Here is a 16095-nt window from a genome sequence, read left to right as displayed (position 1 = left end):
GAAGTAAAAAGTGCTGCTTTCATAAACTATAGTCTCATTGTCAAGCCTTGCGCTGTCTCAGCAGATTATTACAGAATGTTCATTCAAGCAGGAATTCAGAGATGCGTCTGAATTGATAACAACAACGAATAATTAAGAAAGCTTGACTGCAGTCTGCTTGAGGATTCCAGTCTGAAGTGTGTTCCACCTGATGACAACTGGGAATGTCTTTCTCTCACCATTAGAACCATTGCACCTCTGACTAAACACATAGCTAATCACCACTGAAAACCTAGATGCAATTTCTGCAGTGCACAGACCAACTGCATGTTGATTAACATTCAGAGAGATTGTGCAGGTGTCCTTTTAGGAACTGGCCTACAGTATGCTAAGAGGGATGGATGTGGGGACATTAGGATAACGTGCCCTCTGCCTGTTAAGACAGCCCCAGCAGAGCAGGTCAGCAGGCTGAAGAGCTGCGTGGGTCACCAGGGCTCAGAGACTTCACTCGGCCATCTGCAAGTTGAGGGACTTCAGCCCAAGCTGCCCTTTTCCATGCAGGCAAGGAGGCCAAGAGAAGGTGGATCGGCACGGTTCTGGTGCAGACAGGGGCTGCAGTGTGAGCAGGCCTACACAGACAAGGCTGTGCCCACACAGAGTGACAGCAGCTTTCGCTGTGAGCAGATTCCCAGGGGGCCTGAGCCATGGCAGTTCTTGATGGCAGCATGTTCCAATCAGCCCTGGAAGTCTTCTCTGGACGTCTGTCGCATTCTGGAATCCACACTGAGGACGCAGTCGCTGTGTCAGAGCAGCTGGCAGAGTCACGGGGAACCGTGACGTAGTTGGCCCAGGGAGCAACAACAAGGCCTGCACTGCTCAGCCAGCCCAGGCCAAAGGGGAGCACGAGAGAGAGCAGAGGAGAGAGGGGGGGAAAGAGGGCCAGGAAGGAAAGGCCTGTGCCTGAATGGACGTGTAGCAGCAGCTGCTGACAGCAAACTCGGTGATGGCAGGGGCACAGCAGAGCAGTGCAATGCTGGCAGCTTCCTGTGTCTTTCACACAGGCACTGCAGACATGGCCAGCACTGGGAGATCAGCAGAACTGCTGCACACCTCTGCCAGCCCAGGCCAGAGGAGTGCAGAACAGTGAGCTGCTGCTGAGGGGAGAGAGGATGGCCTGAGAGCTGACCTGAGAGGCAGGGCTGGCTGTGTTACAGCAGCCTCTGTGTCCTCCTCCTGTGTCTGTGAGGGCCAGAGGGCCAGAAGAGAACATGCCCAGACAACGAAGCCCTGCTGTCCTCTGCTGCTCAGCTGGAGAGATGTTCCGCCTTCCTGAAGGACGCTGATCCAAAGGGAAGGAATCAAAGGAAGTCCAGGCTGGCTGTCCTTGTGGGCATCAGCTGCTGGCAGCTGCCTCTGTGCTGCCATGGGCAGGGCACAGCACACACAGTGTTTGCAGTTCCCTGTGTGACACTGGCCCTGGTGACCTGACAGCCATAGGGAGACAAGAGAAAGAGCTGCCTCCCTCTGCCAGATGAGGCAAAGGTGAGAATCCCAGAATCACAGCATGGCCCGGGTTGGAAAGGAGCTCAAGGTTCATGAATCTCCAACCCTTGGCTCTCCAAGGGTGCACAGGGGGCTTTGTTCTCCCTGTGGTGCAGCTTCAGTGCCAACTCACAGCTGAGCTGGTTGGCACACTGTGACAGCCTGCCGCTCTGAAGCTCTTGGGGCAGTGCTCAGTTCTTTCTGAAGTACTCTGGAAAATGCTGCTTCTCCTTCACCAAGTCTGTTTCCAGACAGACGTCTTTTTCTCCTCTGTACACACAAACAGTATCTTGTAACTCCCTGGCACAGTGCTCAGAAGTGATACTTCTGGAAGCACGTCAGAGAAAAGTGGCCTTGTCCCAGTGGACTTTCAGAGCAGATGAGAACAAGTCTTGGTTGACGGCTTTCTTCTGCTTCTGGAACTGCACAGGCAGGTTGTGTGTTGTCATACTTTATGCCAGAGTGCCAAACTGAAGCAGTTTCTGCAACTTCTTTTTTTCATACTTGTCACTCTTTGCTATTTCTGAGAGCTTAACTTAGTCATTTTTAATGCGCTCTCATCTAAACTACTGTGTCCTCCAGTGTCAGTGTTGTATGAATCAGGACTGTGGGATTTCATCAGTGAAAGGATTCTGCTCTAATGACTGTCATTCTAAAGCTGATATTGTTTCTACCGCATCAGGCTTGCATGAAGCATCTTTGATCAACAGAGAAATCAGAAAAATTGCTTTTCCTATTGCAGTTTCCTTTTAACTAGTGATGAAAGCTGTCAGTTTATTTTTGGCACCAGAAATCCTGGGATGCAACCAGGTTAGATAAGAAGTGACACTGAGTCAACAGTAAAGGAGCAGAGATGAGACAGCATCACACAGCTCTGGAAAAGATGTTCCAGCTCTGTGTCTACCTACACCTTCAGGAGATGAAAAGTACTGGCTTACTGAGGTGTCCTGGGTTGCAGGTTCTGTTAATCTCCATTTCTGGAAGAGCTGCTTGCAATAAATACCTTGTAAGGTGAATGAGCTTGATAGAAGTAGGGTGTGAAAGAGATGGATTTGCTGTTTCCCCGAAGGTGCAGGAGTATTGCTGTGCCTACAGTCAGTAATCAAGGCAGAAATCACTGTGTTCCTCAGAATGAAAAGCAAAAGAATAAAAATCTTTTTGGGAGTGACAGCACGCCTGAATGAAGCATAAATCTAAACATTTAAAATAAGGGCTAGTGTCAAAGGGACTTGCAGTATTTCTCGTGAAGAAATATTTGATGCTTCTTTATGAAAGTCATCCTAACAAAAGTGTACTGATGTCTTTGCTGAGGATTTGCTTGGTTCCAGCCTGAAGGTGTGCACAGGCATGAGCAGGCACTGCTGAGCTGCAGGTGAGTGCCTGTGTCCCACAGCAGGAAACCCGTGGATGTCTTCAGGGGGTTGAAATGGGCAGAGCTGTGAAACCTGCAGGCTTTCACTGAAATTGTCCTCTGCTTTATTTTGTAATCTTAGTTTCACCAATGCTTTCCAATATGATTTTCGTATGAGTGCAGATACATGGGATAGGATTTAAAGTTTTTATGGTGCTGCTGTATAATTTTCTGTAGTCATCATAAGCCAATAAAAAAAATAAATGGCAATCAGTCAATCTATTAACAACCTGTGGCACGTGTCAAAACAATGAAATTTCTTGCAGGAAGACAATATTGCTATATAATAATGTGGCTATCCAAAACTGTTAATTATACTTTCGGAGCTGGAGATAATCCTGAAATGCGGGACTTTGATCTTAGCCAAGAATAATAAAAGTTATTATCGTTCTTAAATTGGCAGCTGCTATCAAAAGCCTGTGTCTTATTTCCCTTTTAGTAACACTGGCTAAATCAGAGAAAATGATAAAAGAATTTCATGATTGCAGCTTAGGGAATCTTTCCCACATGACCAGAAGTAATCTATGTCCAAAAATGTCTGTAAATATATTTTCTATATTATTTTGCTATATGAATTGATATTTGAGATGAAAGGACAAAACATTTTGCGTACATAGATAAGCAATGCAAATTTCCTGGATTGTTTTAGAGAAAAAAGCTCCGGTTATCAGATTGTTTCCATGCAGAAATAAGATTTACAGAAAAATTCTCATTATTCTCATTCATGAATGAATAAGTTCAAAAAAGAGATGTGGGGGATGTTGTTTCAATTCCAGGTGATTGTAGGAAGGACTGTCAGGATGGAAAGGCTAGTGTCTGCCATGGGCAAAGAAACACTTCTGGTTTTCATGTTCCCTTTGTCTTTGAGTGCAAGAGGCCATGAGGAGAGTGTGCCCTAAACTTGGACCCTTTTTGACCATTGCAGCAGAGATGGAGAAGTGTTCAACCTTCTAGAAAGACTTCAGGACAAAGATATGTAATGAAAATAAGTCCAGGTTGGCTGTCCTTGTGGGCATCAGCTGCTGACATCTGCATAGTTGTTGCTATGGGAATGGCAGAACAGGTGGAATCTTGCATATCCTTGTGTGACACAAGCACTGGTGAATTCAAAGCCAGAGGGGTATAATAGAAAGAGTATCACCCTCCCTGGAAAGGCTGGTGTTTGCCATGGGCAGGGAAACACATCTGGTTTTCATTTTCTCTTTCTCTTTGAGAGCCAGATAAACAGGGGAGAGTGTGCCCTCACCTTGTAACTCCCCTGCCCTCTGCTGCTGAGATGGTGAAATGTCCCAGCTTCTAGAAGGACATCAGGACAAAGATATGTAATGAAAATAAGTCCAGGCTGGCTGTCCTTGTGGGCATCAGCTGCTGCCATCTGCATTGCTGCTGCCATGAGCATGGCACAGCAGGTAACAGACTGCTTTTCCTTGTGTGACACAGGAGCTCTTGACTTGAAAGAAAGAAGGATGCAATAGAAAGACCTGCAACCTCTGCCAGACTTCACAAAGGTGAGTGGGATGTTGTTTCAATTAGTGCTGATGTCAGGAAGGACTGTAAGGATGGAAAGGCTGGTGTTTGCCATGGGCAGGGAAACACATCTGGTTTTCATTTTCTCTTTCTCTTTGAGTGCCAGATAAACAGGGGAGAGTGTGCCCTCACCCTGCAACTCTCCTGCCCTCAGCTGCTGAGAGGGAGAAATGTCCCAGCTCCTGGAAGGACATCAGGACAAAGGTATGTAATGAAAATAAGTCCAGGCTGGCTGTCCTTGTGGGCATCAGCTGCTGGCATCTGCATTGGTGTTGCCATGAGCATGGCAAAGGAGGTAAAAGATTGCTTTTCCTTGTGTGACACAGGAGCTCTTGACTTGACAGCTGGAGGGATGCAATAGATAGAGCTGCAACCTCTGCCAGACATGGCAGAGGTGAGTGGGATGTTGTTTCAATTAGTGCTGATGTCAGGAAGGACTGTAAGGATGGAAAGGCTGGTGTTTGCCATGGGCAGAAAAACACATCTGGTTTTCATTTTCTCTTTGTCTTTGAGTGCCAGATAAACAGGGGAGAGTGTGCCCTCACCTTGCAACTCTCCTGCCCTCTGCTGCTGAGAGGGAGAAATGTCCCAGCTTCTGGAAGGACATCAGGACAATGATATGTTATAAAAATAAGTCCAGGCTGGCAGTCCTTGTGGGCATCAGCTGCTGGCATCTGCATTGCTGCTGACATGAGCATGGCACAGCAGGTAACAGATTGCTTTTCCTGGTGTGACACAGGAGCTCTTGACTTGAAAGCTAGAGGGATGCAATAGACAGAGCTGCAACCTCTGCCAGACATGGCAAAGGTGAGTGGGATGTTGTTTCCATTGCTGCTGATGTCAGGAAGGACTGTAAGGATGGAAAGGCTGGTGTTTGCCATGGGCAGGGAAACACATCTGGTTTTCATTTTCTCTTTCTCTTTGAGTGCCAGATAAACAGGGGAGAGTGTGCCCTCACCTTGTAACTCCCCTGCCTTCTTCTGCTGAGATGGTGAAATGTCCCAGCTTCTAGAAGCACATCAGGACAAAGATATGTAATGAAAATAAGTCCAGGCTGGCTGTCCTTGTGGGCATCAGCTGCTGCCATCTGCATTGCTGCTGACATGAGCATGGCACAGCAGGTAAAAGATTGCTTTTCTTTGTGTGACACAGGAGCTCTTGACTTGAAAGCTAGAGGGATGCAATAGACAGAGCTGCAACCTCTGCCAGACATGGCAAAGGTGAGTGGGATGTTGTTTCAATTAGTGCTGATGTCAGGAAGGACTGTAAGGATGGAAAGGCTGGTGTTTGCCATGGGCAGGGAAACACATCTGGTTTTCATTTTCTCTTTCTCTTTGAGTGCCAGATAAACAGGGGAGAGTGTGCCCTCACCTTGCAACTCTCCTGCCCTCTGCTGCTGAGAGGGAGAAATGTCCCAGCTTCTGGAAGGACATCAGGACAAAGGTATGTAATGAAAATAAGTCCAGGCTGGCAGTCCTTGTGGGCATCAGCTGCTGGCATCTGCATTGCTGCTGACATGAGCATGGCACAGCAGGTAAAAGATTGCTTTTCCTGTTGTGACACAGGAGCTCTTGACTTGACAGCTAGAGGGATGCAATAGACAGAGCTGCAACCTCTGCCAGTTATGGCAAAGGTGAGTGGGATGTTGTTTCCATTGCTGCTGATGTCAGGAAGGACTGTAAGGATGGAAAGGCTGGTGTTTGCCATGGGCAGAAAAACACATCTGGTTTTCATTTTCTCTTTCTCTTTGAGTGCCAGATAAACAGGGGAGAGTGTGCCCTCACCTAGTAACTCCCCTGCCTTCTTCTGCTGAGATGGTGAAATGTCCCAGCTTCTAGAAGGACATCAGGACAAAGGTATGTAATGAAAATAAGTCCAGGCTGGCAGTCCTTGTGGGCATCAGCTGCTGGCATCTGCATTGCTGCTGCCATGAGCATGGCAAAGCAGGTAAAAGGTTGCTTTTCCTTGTGTGACACAGGAGCTTTTGAGTTGAAAGCGAGAGGGATGCAATAGACAGAGCTGCAACCTCTGCCAGACATGGCAAAGGTGAGTGGGATGTTGTTTCAATTAGTGCTGATGTCAGGAACGACTGTAAGGATGGAAAGGCTGGTGTTTGCCATGGGCAGGGAAACACATCTGGTTTTCATTTTCTCTTTCTCTTTGAGTGCCAGATAAACAGGGGAGAGTGTGCCCTCACCTTGCAACTCTCCTGCCCTCTGCTGCTGAGAGGGAGAAATGTCCCAGCTTCTGGAAGGACATCAGGACAATGGTATGTAATGAAAATAAGTCCAGGCTGGCAGTCCTTGTGGGCATCAGCTGCTGGCATCTGCATTGCTGCTGCCATGAGCATGGCACAGCAGGTAAAAGATTGCTTTTCCTGGTGTGACACAGGAGCTCTTGACTTGAAAGCTAGAGGGATGCAATAGACAGAGCTGCAACCTCTGCCAGACATGTCAAATGTGAGTGGGATGTTGTTTCCATTGCTGCTGATGTGAGGAAGGACTGTAAGGATGGAAAGGCTGGTGTTTGCCATGGGCAGGGAAACACATCTGGTTTTCATTTTCTCTTTCTCTTTGAGTGCCAGATAAACAGGGGAGAGTGTGCCCTCACCTTGCAACTCTCCTGCCCTCTGCTGCTGAGAGGGAGAAATGTCCCAGCTCCTGGAAGGACATCAGGACAAAGGTATGTAATGAAAATAAGTCCAGGCTGGCAGTCCTTGTGGGCATCAGCTGCTGGCATCTGCATTGCTGCTGACATGAGCATGGCACAGCAGGTAAAAGATTGCTTTTCCTTGTGTGTCACAGGAGCTCTTGACTTGAAAGCTAGAGGGATGCAATAGACAGAGCTGCAACCTCTGCCAGACATGGAAAGGTGAGTGGGATGTTGTTTCAATTAGTGCTGATGTCAGGAAGGACTGTAAGGATGGAAAGGCTGGTGTTTGCCATGGGCAGGGAAACACATCTGGTTTTCATTTTCTCTTTCTCTTTGAGTGCCAGATAAACAGGGGAGAGTGTGCCCTCACCTTGTAACTCCCCTGCCTTCTTCTGCTGAGATGGTGAAATGTCCCAGCTTCTAGAAGCACATCAGGACAAAGGTATGTAATGAAAATAAGTCCAGGCTGGCAGTCCTTGTGGGCATCAGCTGCTGGCATCTGCATTGCTGCTGACATGAGCATGGCACAGCAGGTAACAGATTGCTTTTCCTAGTGTGACACAGGAGCTCTTGACTTGACAGCTAGAGGGATGCAATAGATAGAGCTGCAACCTCTGCCAGACATGGCAAAGGTGAGTGGGATGTTGTTTCAATTAGTGCTGATGTCAGGAAGGACTGTAAGGATGGAAAGGCTGGTGTTTGCCATGGGCAGAAAAACACATCTGGTTTTCATTTTCTCTTTCTCTTTGTGTGCCAGATAAACAGGGGAGAGTGTGCCCTCACCTTGCAACTCTCCTGCCCTCTGCTGCTGAGAGGGAGAAATGTCCCAGCTTCTGGAAGGACATCAGGACAAAGATATGTTATAAAAATAAGTCCAGGCTGGCAGTCCTTGTGGGCATCAGCTGCTGGCATCTGCATTGCTGCTGACATGAGCATGGCACAGCAGGTAACAGATTGCTTTTCCTTGTGTGACACAGGAGCTTTTGAGTTGAAAGCTAGAGGGATGCAATAGACAGAGCTGCAACCTCTGCCAGACATGGCAAAGGTGAGTGGGATGTTGTTTCAATTAGTGCTGATGTCAGGAAGGACTGTAAGGATGGAAAGGCTGGTGTTTGCCATGGGCAGGGAAACACATCTGGTTTTCATTTTCTCTTTCTCTTTGAGTGCCAGATAAACAGGGGAGAGTGTGCCCTCACCTTGTAACTCCCCTGCCGTCTTCTGCTGAGAGGGAGAAATGTCCCAGCTTCTGGAAGGACATCAGGTCAATGATATGTAATGAAAATAAGTCCAGGCTGGCCGTCGTTGTGGGCATCAGCTGCTGGCATCTGCATTGCTGCTGCCATGAGCATGGCAAAGCAGGTAAAAGGCTGCTTTTCCTTGTGTGACACAGGAGCTTTTGAGTTGAAAGCGAGAGGGATGCAATAGACAGAGCTGCAACCTCTGCCAGACATGGCAAAGGTGAGTGGGATGTTGTTTCAATTAGTGCTGATGTCAGGAAGGACTGTAAGGATGGAAAGGCTGGTGTTTGCCATGGGCAGGGAAACACATCTGGTTTTCATTTTCTCTTTCTCTTTGAGTGCCAGATAAACAGGGGAGAGTGTGCCCTCACCTTGCAACTCTCCTGCCCTCTGCTGCTGAGAGGGAGAAATGTCCCAGCTTCTAGAAGGACATCAGGACAAAGGTATGTAATGAAAATAACTCCAGGCTGGCAGTCCTTGTGGGCATCAGCTGCTGGCATCTGCATTGCTGCTGCCATGAGCATGGCACAGCAGGTAAAAGATTGCTTTTCCTGGTGTGACACAGGAGCTCTTGACTTGACAGCTAGAGGGATGCAATAGACAGAGCTGCAACCTCTGCCAGACATGTCAAATGTGAGTGGGATGTTGTTTCCATTGCTGCTGATGTCAGGAAGGACTGTAAGGATGGAAAGGCTGGTGTTTGCCATGGGCAGGGAAACACATCTGGTTTTCATTTTCTCTTTCTCTTTGAGTGCCAGATAAACAGGGGAGAGTGTGCCCTCACCTTGCAACTCTCCTGCCCTCTGCTGCTGAGAGGGAGAAATGTCCCAGCTTCTGGAAGGACATCAGGACAAAGATATGTTATAAAAATAAGTCCAGTCTGGCAGTCCTTGTGGGCATCACCTGCTGGCATCTGCATTGCTGCTGACATGAGCATGGCACAGCAGGTAACAGATTGCTTTTCCTTGTGTGACACAGGAGCTCTTGACTTGAAAGCTAGAGGGATGCAATAGACAGAGCTGCAACCTCTGCCAGACATGGCAAAGGTGAGTGGGATATTGTTTCAATTAGTGCTGATGTCAGGAAGGACTGTAAGGATGGAAAGGCTGGTGTTTGCCATGGGAAGAAAAACACATCTGGTTTTCATTTTCTCTTTCTCTTTGAGTGCCAGATAAACAGGGGAGAGTGTGCCCTCACCTTGTAACTCCCCTGCCTTCTTCTGCTGAGATGGTGAAATGTCCCAGCTTCTAGAAGCACATCAGGACAAAGATATGTAATGAAAATAAGTCCAGGCTGGCTGTCCTTGTGGGCATCAGCTGCTGGCATCTGCATTGGTGCTGCCATGAGCATGGCACAGCAGGTAACAGATTGCTTTTCCTGGTGTGACACAGGACCTTTTGAGTTGAAAGCGAGAGGGATGCAATAGACAGAGCTGCAACCTCTGCCAGTTATGGCAAAGGTGAGTGGGATGTTGTTTCAATTAGTGCTGATGTCAGGAAGGACTGTAAGGATGGAAAGGCTGGTGTTTGCCATGGGCAGGGAAACACATCTGGTTTTCATTTTCTCTTTCTCTTTGAGTGCCAGATAAACAGGGGAGAGTGTGCCCTCACCTTGCAACTCCCCTGCCTACTTCTGCTGAGATGGTGAAATATCCCAGCTTCTAGAAGGACATCAGGACAAAGATATGTAATGAAAATAAGTCCAGGCTGGCAGTCCTTGTGGGCATCACCTGCTGGCATCTGCATTGCTGCTGACATGAGCATGGCACAGCAGGTAACAGATTGCTTTTCCTGGTGTGTCACAGGAGCTCTTGACTTGACAGCTAGAGGGATGCAATAGACAGAGCTGCAACCTCTGCCAGACATGGCAAAGGTGAGTGGGATGTTGTTTCAATTAGTGCTGATGTCAGGAAGGACTGTAAGGATGGAAAGGCTGGTGTTTGCCATGGGCAGGGAAACACATCTGGTTTTCATTTTCTCTTTCTCTTTGAGTGCCAGATAAACAGGGGAGAGTGTGCCCTCACCTTGCAACTCCCCTGCCTTCTTCTGCTGAGATGGTGAAATGTCCCAGCTTCTAGAAGCACATCAGGACAAAGATATGTAATGAAAATAAGTCCAGGCTGGCTGTCCTTGTGGGCATCAGCTGCTGGCATCTGCATTGCTGCTGCCATGAGCATGGCAAAGCAGGTAAAAGATTGCTTTTCCTTGTGTGAAACAGGAGCTTTTGAGTTGAAAGCGAGAGGGATGCAATAGATAGAGCTGCAACCTCTGCCAGACATGGCAAAGGTGAGTGGGATGTTGTTTCAATTAGTGCTGATGTCAGGAAGGACTGTAAGGATGGAAAAGCTGGTGTTTGCCATGGGCAGGGAAACACATCTGGTTTTCATTTTCTCTTTCTCTTTGAGTGCCAGATAAACAGGGGAGAGTGTGCCCTCACCTTGCAACTCTCCTGCCCTCTGCTGCTGAGAGGGAGAAATGTCCCAGCTTCTGGAAGGACATCAGGACAAAGATATGTTATAAAAATAAGTCCAGGCTGGCAGTCCTTGTGGGCATCACCTGCTGGCATCTGCATTGCTGCTGACATGAGCATGGCACAGCAGGTAACAGATTGCTTTTCCTGGTGTGACACAGGAGCTCTTGACTTGACAGCTAGAGGGATGCAATAGCAAGAGCTGCAACCTCTGCCAGAAATGGCAAAGGTGAGTGGGATGTTGTTTCAATTAGTGCTGATGTCAGGAAGGACTGTATGGATGGAAAGGCTGGTGTTTGCCATGGGCAGAAAAACACATCTGGTTTTCATTTTCTCTTTCTCTTTGAGTGCCAGATAAACAGGGGAGAGTGTGCCCTCACCTTGCAACTCTCCTGCCCTCTGCTGCTGAGAGGGAGAAATGTCCCAGCTTCTGGAAGGACATCAGGACAAAGGTATGTAATGAAAATAAGTCCAGGCTGGCTGTCCTTGTGGGCATCAGCTGCTGGCATCTGCATTGCTGCTGACATGAGCATGGCACAGCAGGTAACAGATTGCTTTTCTTTGTGTGACACAGGAGCTCTTGACTTGAAAGCTAGAGGGATGCAATAGACAGAGCTGCAACCTCTGCCAGACATGGCAAAGGTGAGTGGGATGTTGTTTCCATTGCTGCTGATGTCAGGAAGGACTGTAAGGATGAAAAGGCTGGTGTTTGCCATGGGCAGGGAAACACATCTGGTTTTCATTTTCTCTTTCTCTTTGAGTGCCAGATAAACAGGGGAGAGTGGGCCCTCACCTTGTAACTCCCCTGCCCTCTTCTGCTGAGATGGTGAAATGTCCCAGCTTCTAGAAGGACATCAGGACAAAGGTATGTAATGAAAATAAGTCCAGGCTGGCTGTCCTTGTGGGTATCAGCTGCTGGCATCTGCATTTCTGCTGCCATGAGCATGGCACAGCAGGTAAGGGATTGCTTTTCCTTGTGGGACAACTGTTAAGCCATTCTGATTCACCCTTTTCATCCACAGCATACAGATTTTTCCCACACTGCTGTTTCTGTCCAGCAATGTTCATATGTGCAATGGTACAGAGGTTGGTGGCCCTGCCTGTGGGAGGGAGTTGGAGATTCCTGATCCTTGAGGTCCCTTCCAACCCGGGCCATTCTGTGTGTGTGTGTGTGACTGGCTAAACACCAATTGTTGCTAGCTCAGCAGGTATACTGCTAATTATTGAACGCCTGACAGCTGCTTATCAACACTTGGCCACTATTTCTGGACACCTGCTCATCCCTGAAGAGAGAGAAGTTTGGAAGGAGGACAGAGGGGAGTCTCTTGATGCCTGCCTGTTGCATCCCAACCTGCCCACAGAGTGAGTCAGTTCGGCCTTGTGTGGAGGCCCTGGCTTCTTTGGAGTCTGTTTTTCTTTTGCTGAGCTTCTCCTATCCAAACAGAATGGCCTTACAACATGCTTTCTGGTCCTTAATACTATACCCATGCAATTTGTAACTATTACAGTTCTGTAAGTGAGAATTGATCACATGATTGAACAACTGTATTTCTAAAACATGTTATGAAATAGCTTCTTTTTACTAATACTAATAAAGTCTTTCTACTTTTTCAAACTGTTTCTAAGGGCAAATTACAAAACACATCGTGCTGTACTGCTTCAGAGCAATCCCACATTTGATAGCCAGTGCAGAAACAACATTCCATCCTACAGCATTAGCTAGTTCAGAGGTACCAGACATGTATCTGGATGTGGCTGTTGTGCGTAACTGGGGCTGAGGGATCAGAAATGACAGCTCCACTCTTGGAGACCACAGAACTAAAATGGAAAGATAAAATAGTTGCAGGGCAATTGTTCTCTGTGCCTGAAGCAGGGACCGATTTATGGGGGAGAGATTTAACAGTTAAATGAGGATTACAGCTGCAAGTCTGTTAAACACATATCAGGGGTCAATGAATGTGTTAACAGCTGGTGATGAGAAGAAATGAATCCAAAGGTGTGGGCAGGGGAAGGAAATCGGGGTGGACTCACAATTTTCTTTTACAAAGAACTGCCCAAGGAGGGAGTGGAGCTGTGAAACAGCAACAATATCCCATAGCCTTAGAAGGGAGAGTGGGTCTAAAAGCTGTAACACAGACACTGGTTAAGGATGTCTTCTGGAACCTTGTTTCAAACCTGTTGCCTTATAACACCCCAATCCTGTCGGCACGGAAGGCAGACGGCACGTATCGGCTGGTGCAAGATGTAAGGAAATGACTGAACCCGTTCTCAAAAGACAGCCTGTGGTTCCTAACCCCTACACCCTAATGAGTCAGATCCCACACGGGCAGCAGTGGTTTGGTGTGAGAGACCTCAAAGATGCTTTCCAAACAGCCTTTGGACTCAGAGAGAAGTGGCTGCGTTTGTATGAGGACACATTGTAATCCTATCGTGATTCGTGATGATACTGTAGATACTGGAACTCGTGCTAATCCTTGTCTTTGCAGCATTTGAAGCAAGCAGCTGGTGCTGCTGTCATGCAGAAAGCTCCCTTCCAACCACTCAGCAAGCATTTGGATGAGACAGCTTCCTGCTGGGGAGCCCTCCGACATCACTGCTGCCTCCTCCAGAACCATACCTGCAGATGCTTCAGAGCTCTTCAGCATGGACTTCCTTCCTCCCATCAGCAGCTGCTCCTGCACTGACCTTCATTCACACTGGGATACCATCTGCTTCCAGCAGGAGCTGACCTGCGAGACAGAGAAAGGAAACGTGGGATGAGCACCAATGCAGAAGCACAAGGCTGTGTCACCACCACGTCTTGCAGCCTTGGGAAGTCAGCTGCAACTGCAGCCTTGGTCAGAATTACAACGGGCACCGTAAATTAAGTGTGACCTCTGAAGTTGTTGCCATGATCAGAAATAGACGCTGAAATCGCTCACATAACTGTCGGTGGTTCCCTCCAAATTCTTTTGCTTTGGGGAACAGATGGACTCGGAATGGAAGGACACGAGAAAAATGACATCTGTTTGAGCTCAGCAGACTTGAGAGGTGGGCCTGGGTGAACCTCATGAGGTTCAGCACAGCCAAGTGCAAGGTTTGGCATTTGGGCCGGAGGAATCCCAGGCATTCTTTTGTCATCGTGGTGGTTTCCAATAGACCCCAACAATGAGACATCAGGTCGCCGTGTGGGCTCCTGGGTGACACTGCCATTTCCCAGCCATTGCAGCCTAGGGGCAAATAAAGTAAAATACTTCAGAAAGATCTCACACTGATTGCATATTTTACTGTTCTTTTACACAAAACAGAAGGGGAGGGCAGCAGATGCATGCAGCTGCATCAACACCCAGGCTGCTAAAGGAATGGAAAGACAGAAACATCAAATATCAATGCCTTATTCTAATGCAAGGAGGGAAGCTTCTATCAATGTTACTTTTTATCATTTAAAATGAGCAGTTGGCACTCTTAAAGGAAAATCCTAGGCCCCAGGTTCTGACAGTGTGGCAATCTGGCACGGACTCAGCTGTGAATGATCCAAACAGTCTGTTCCAGATTTTAACATCCCTTCTATGCATTCACAAGTTTTCTCTCTTGACTTCCCCTTACAGCCGTTAGATGCCAGCAAAACATCCCACAAACACTCCTTACCTCTGTGCACACAGGCACCCATCCAACCAGAGCCATCAGTCATTCCCAGCCATGCGCTCTTCCTCCAATCATGGTCAGCATCACACGGCCGTCACGCAGCTCACTTGACTCAGTTTTTCTCTTCTTTCTGGAGGTGTCCTTGCTTCTCAGCCTTACCTTCTCGTGATGTTTATCTCGCTCTGCAGCTCCTGCTCTGAATAGGCTTTCTTGGATTCCCGCATGACAGGCACAAAATGCAGCCACAGCCCCTGCCACCAAGGTCAGCTCTTCAGCACACATTACCTGAGGAGCACTTGGCAACTCCTGCAACCTGAGCAGTGCCAGGAAGACTGTTTCACTTCTGCTTCTCCTGGCTCAGAAATTCATTTTCCTACCTAGAAAATGGAAAAAGAAAAGAAAGAAAAAAAATCCTGACATAAAGGAGACACAATTGATACTACGGAATTCTGGAAGGCAAGGGATTTGCCCCCTATGATGAGAAGTTGACTGCAAAGAACTAAGAAGAGCCATGAGCAGGTTGTGAACTTGTGGGTAAAATTAGGAAGTGCAGCAGTGCAGGGCTTCTGGAGGTGAGGGTCTGCTACAGCCGCCTGGAAAGAGAGCCTGTTGGTGGGAGCTGCTTACTGCAGCCAGCAGAAGCATCGCACTCACTGACTCTCATCCTGATGGGGGATTCCAGTCAGTCTGGGAAATCAGCATGGCTGGCTGCAAGCAATCTGACAGACTCCTGGAGTGCAGTGAGAATCACTCTGTGGTGCAGGCATTGGGCACAGCAAGCAGAAGGGAAGCATTGCTGGACATGGTGCACACCAGGGGTTATGACAGGAGGCGGTCAGGGCTGCAGTGACCATGCCCTCCTTGAGTTGGTGATCTCAAGGAATGCGGGCCTGGCAGGAAGCAAAGGCAGGAGCCTGAACTTCAGGAGAGCCAGCTGCAAGCTGTTCCAGGAATTCTTGGACGAGATGCTCTGGACAACTCTTTGTAGGGGCAAAGGGATGGAAAAGAGCTGGTCACTTTCTCAGAAAAAAACTTGCTCAGAGCTGAAGAGCTCTCCATCCCTGCCACATGAAATCAAGCAGAGGAGGCAGAAAACCTGTTTAATTTTTCTTGGGAGGGTGGGAAGGAGCTTTGGGTTAGGGGCACATCCTGTGCCAGAGCATCCCGATGGGACGCGTGGGATCAGCAGGTCTGTCAGAGAAGCGGGTGAGGTTGCAGGAGAGGAAGGGGAGGAGGTGCCAGCACGGTTCTGCACGATGCTCTGCCACACTGGGCAGCTTGATCATGGCTCAGCAGTGGGATCCGATGTGGAGAAGGGGAGACGGAAATCAAGGATGGGAGGGAACCATCAGACACAGTCGGTGAGTGTCTGTGAAGTCTTGCAGACCCAGAGATTCCCAGGTTGTTTCTGCTTTCGTAGCATTTGTGTGCTGCAGGGTGAGCAAATTCTTCTGCTGCCTGATTCTTCTGCAGGAGCCGCCTAAAGGGGAAATGGCCACTGAGCTGCAGACCAAGCAGTACTGCCTGACGTTTGCCAGGGGGAGCTTCTCCTGCCGCAGTGTGCTGATGACAGGTCTGGAGATGATCTGCAGGGCCAGTTCGTAGATGGGAGCCAGGAAAGGACATGATGGGAGGAGGGAGGTGTTAAGCAAC

General features: G+C 48.3%; 3 long non-coding RNA genes across 6 annotated transcripts; all 3 read left to right on the top strand.

Annotated features, from left to right (window-relative positions):
* Window positions 1–5102: 5102 nt before the first annotated feature.
* On the top strand, window positions 5103–12379 carry LOC149912166 (uncharacterized). Of its 4 annotated transcripts, XR_016461584.1 has the most exons (8): window positions 5103–5266; window positions 5386–5902; window positions 10980–11047; window positions 11173–11270; window positions 11393–11460; window positions 11586–11683; window positions 11841–11904; window positions 12019–12379. It is a non-coding gene; the product is annotated as an uncharacterized LOC149912166 (long non-coding RNA). The 4 variants fall into 4 exon arrangements; XR_016461586.1 differs by lacking the exon at window positions 5103–5266 and having other exon boundaries at window positions 5280–5902; window positions 12027–12379; XR_016461585.1 differs by lacking the exon at window positions 5103–5266 and having other exon boundaries at window positions 5280–5902; window positions 12024–12379.
* Window positions 6146–8397, top strand: LOC149912168 (uncharacterized). Its single transcript, XR_016461590.1, has 3 exons — window positions 6146–6315; window positions 6851–7141; window positions 7666–8397. It is a non-coding gene; the product is annotated as an uncharacterized LOC149912168 (long non-coding RNA).
* On the top strand, window positions 8424–9703 carry LOC149912167 (uncharacterized). Its single transcript, XR_016461587.1, has 3 exons — window positions 8424–8792; window positions 9328–9395; window positions 9515–9703. It is a non-coding gene; the product is annotated as an uncharacterized LOC149912167 (long non-coding RNA).
* Window positions 12380–16095: the final 3716 nt, after the last annotated feature.

Source organism: Phasianus colchicus, chromosome Z (genome assembly GCF_987193195.1).
Source record: "Phasianus colchicus chromosome Z, bPhaCol1.hap1.1, whole genome shotgun sequence".
Classification (NCBI taxonomy): domain Eukaryota; kingdom Metazoa; phylum Chordata; class Aves; order Galliformes; family Phasianidae; genus Phasianus; species Phasianus colchicus.
Note: the sequence above shows the minus strand (reverse complement) of the source record. Positions and strands in the feature narration are given on the sequence as shown.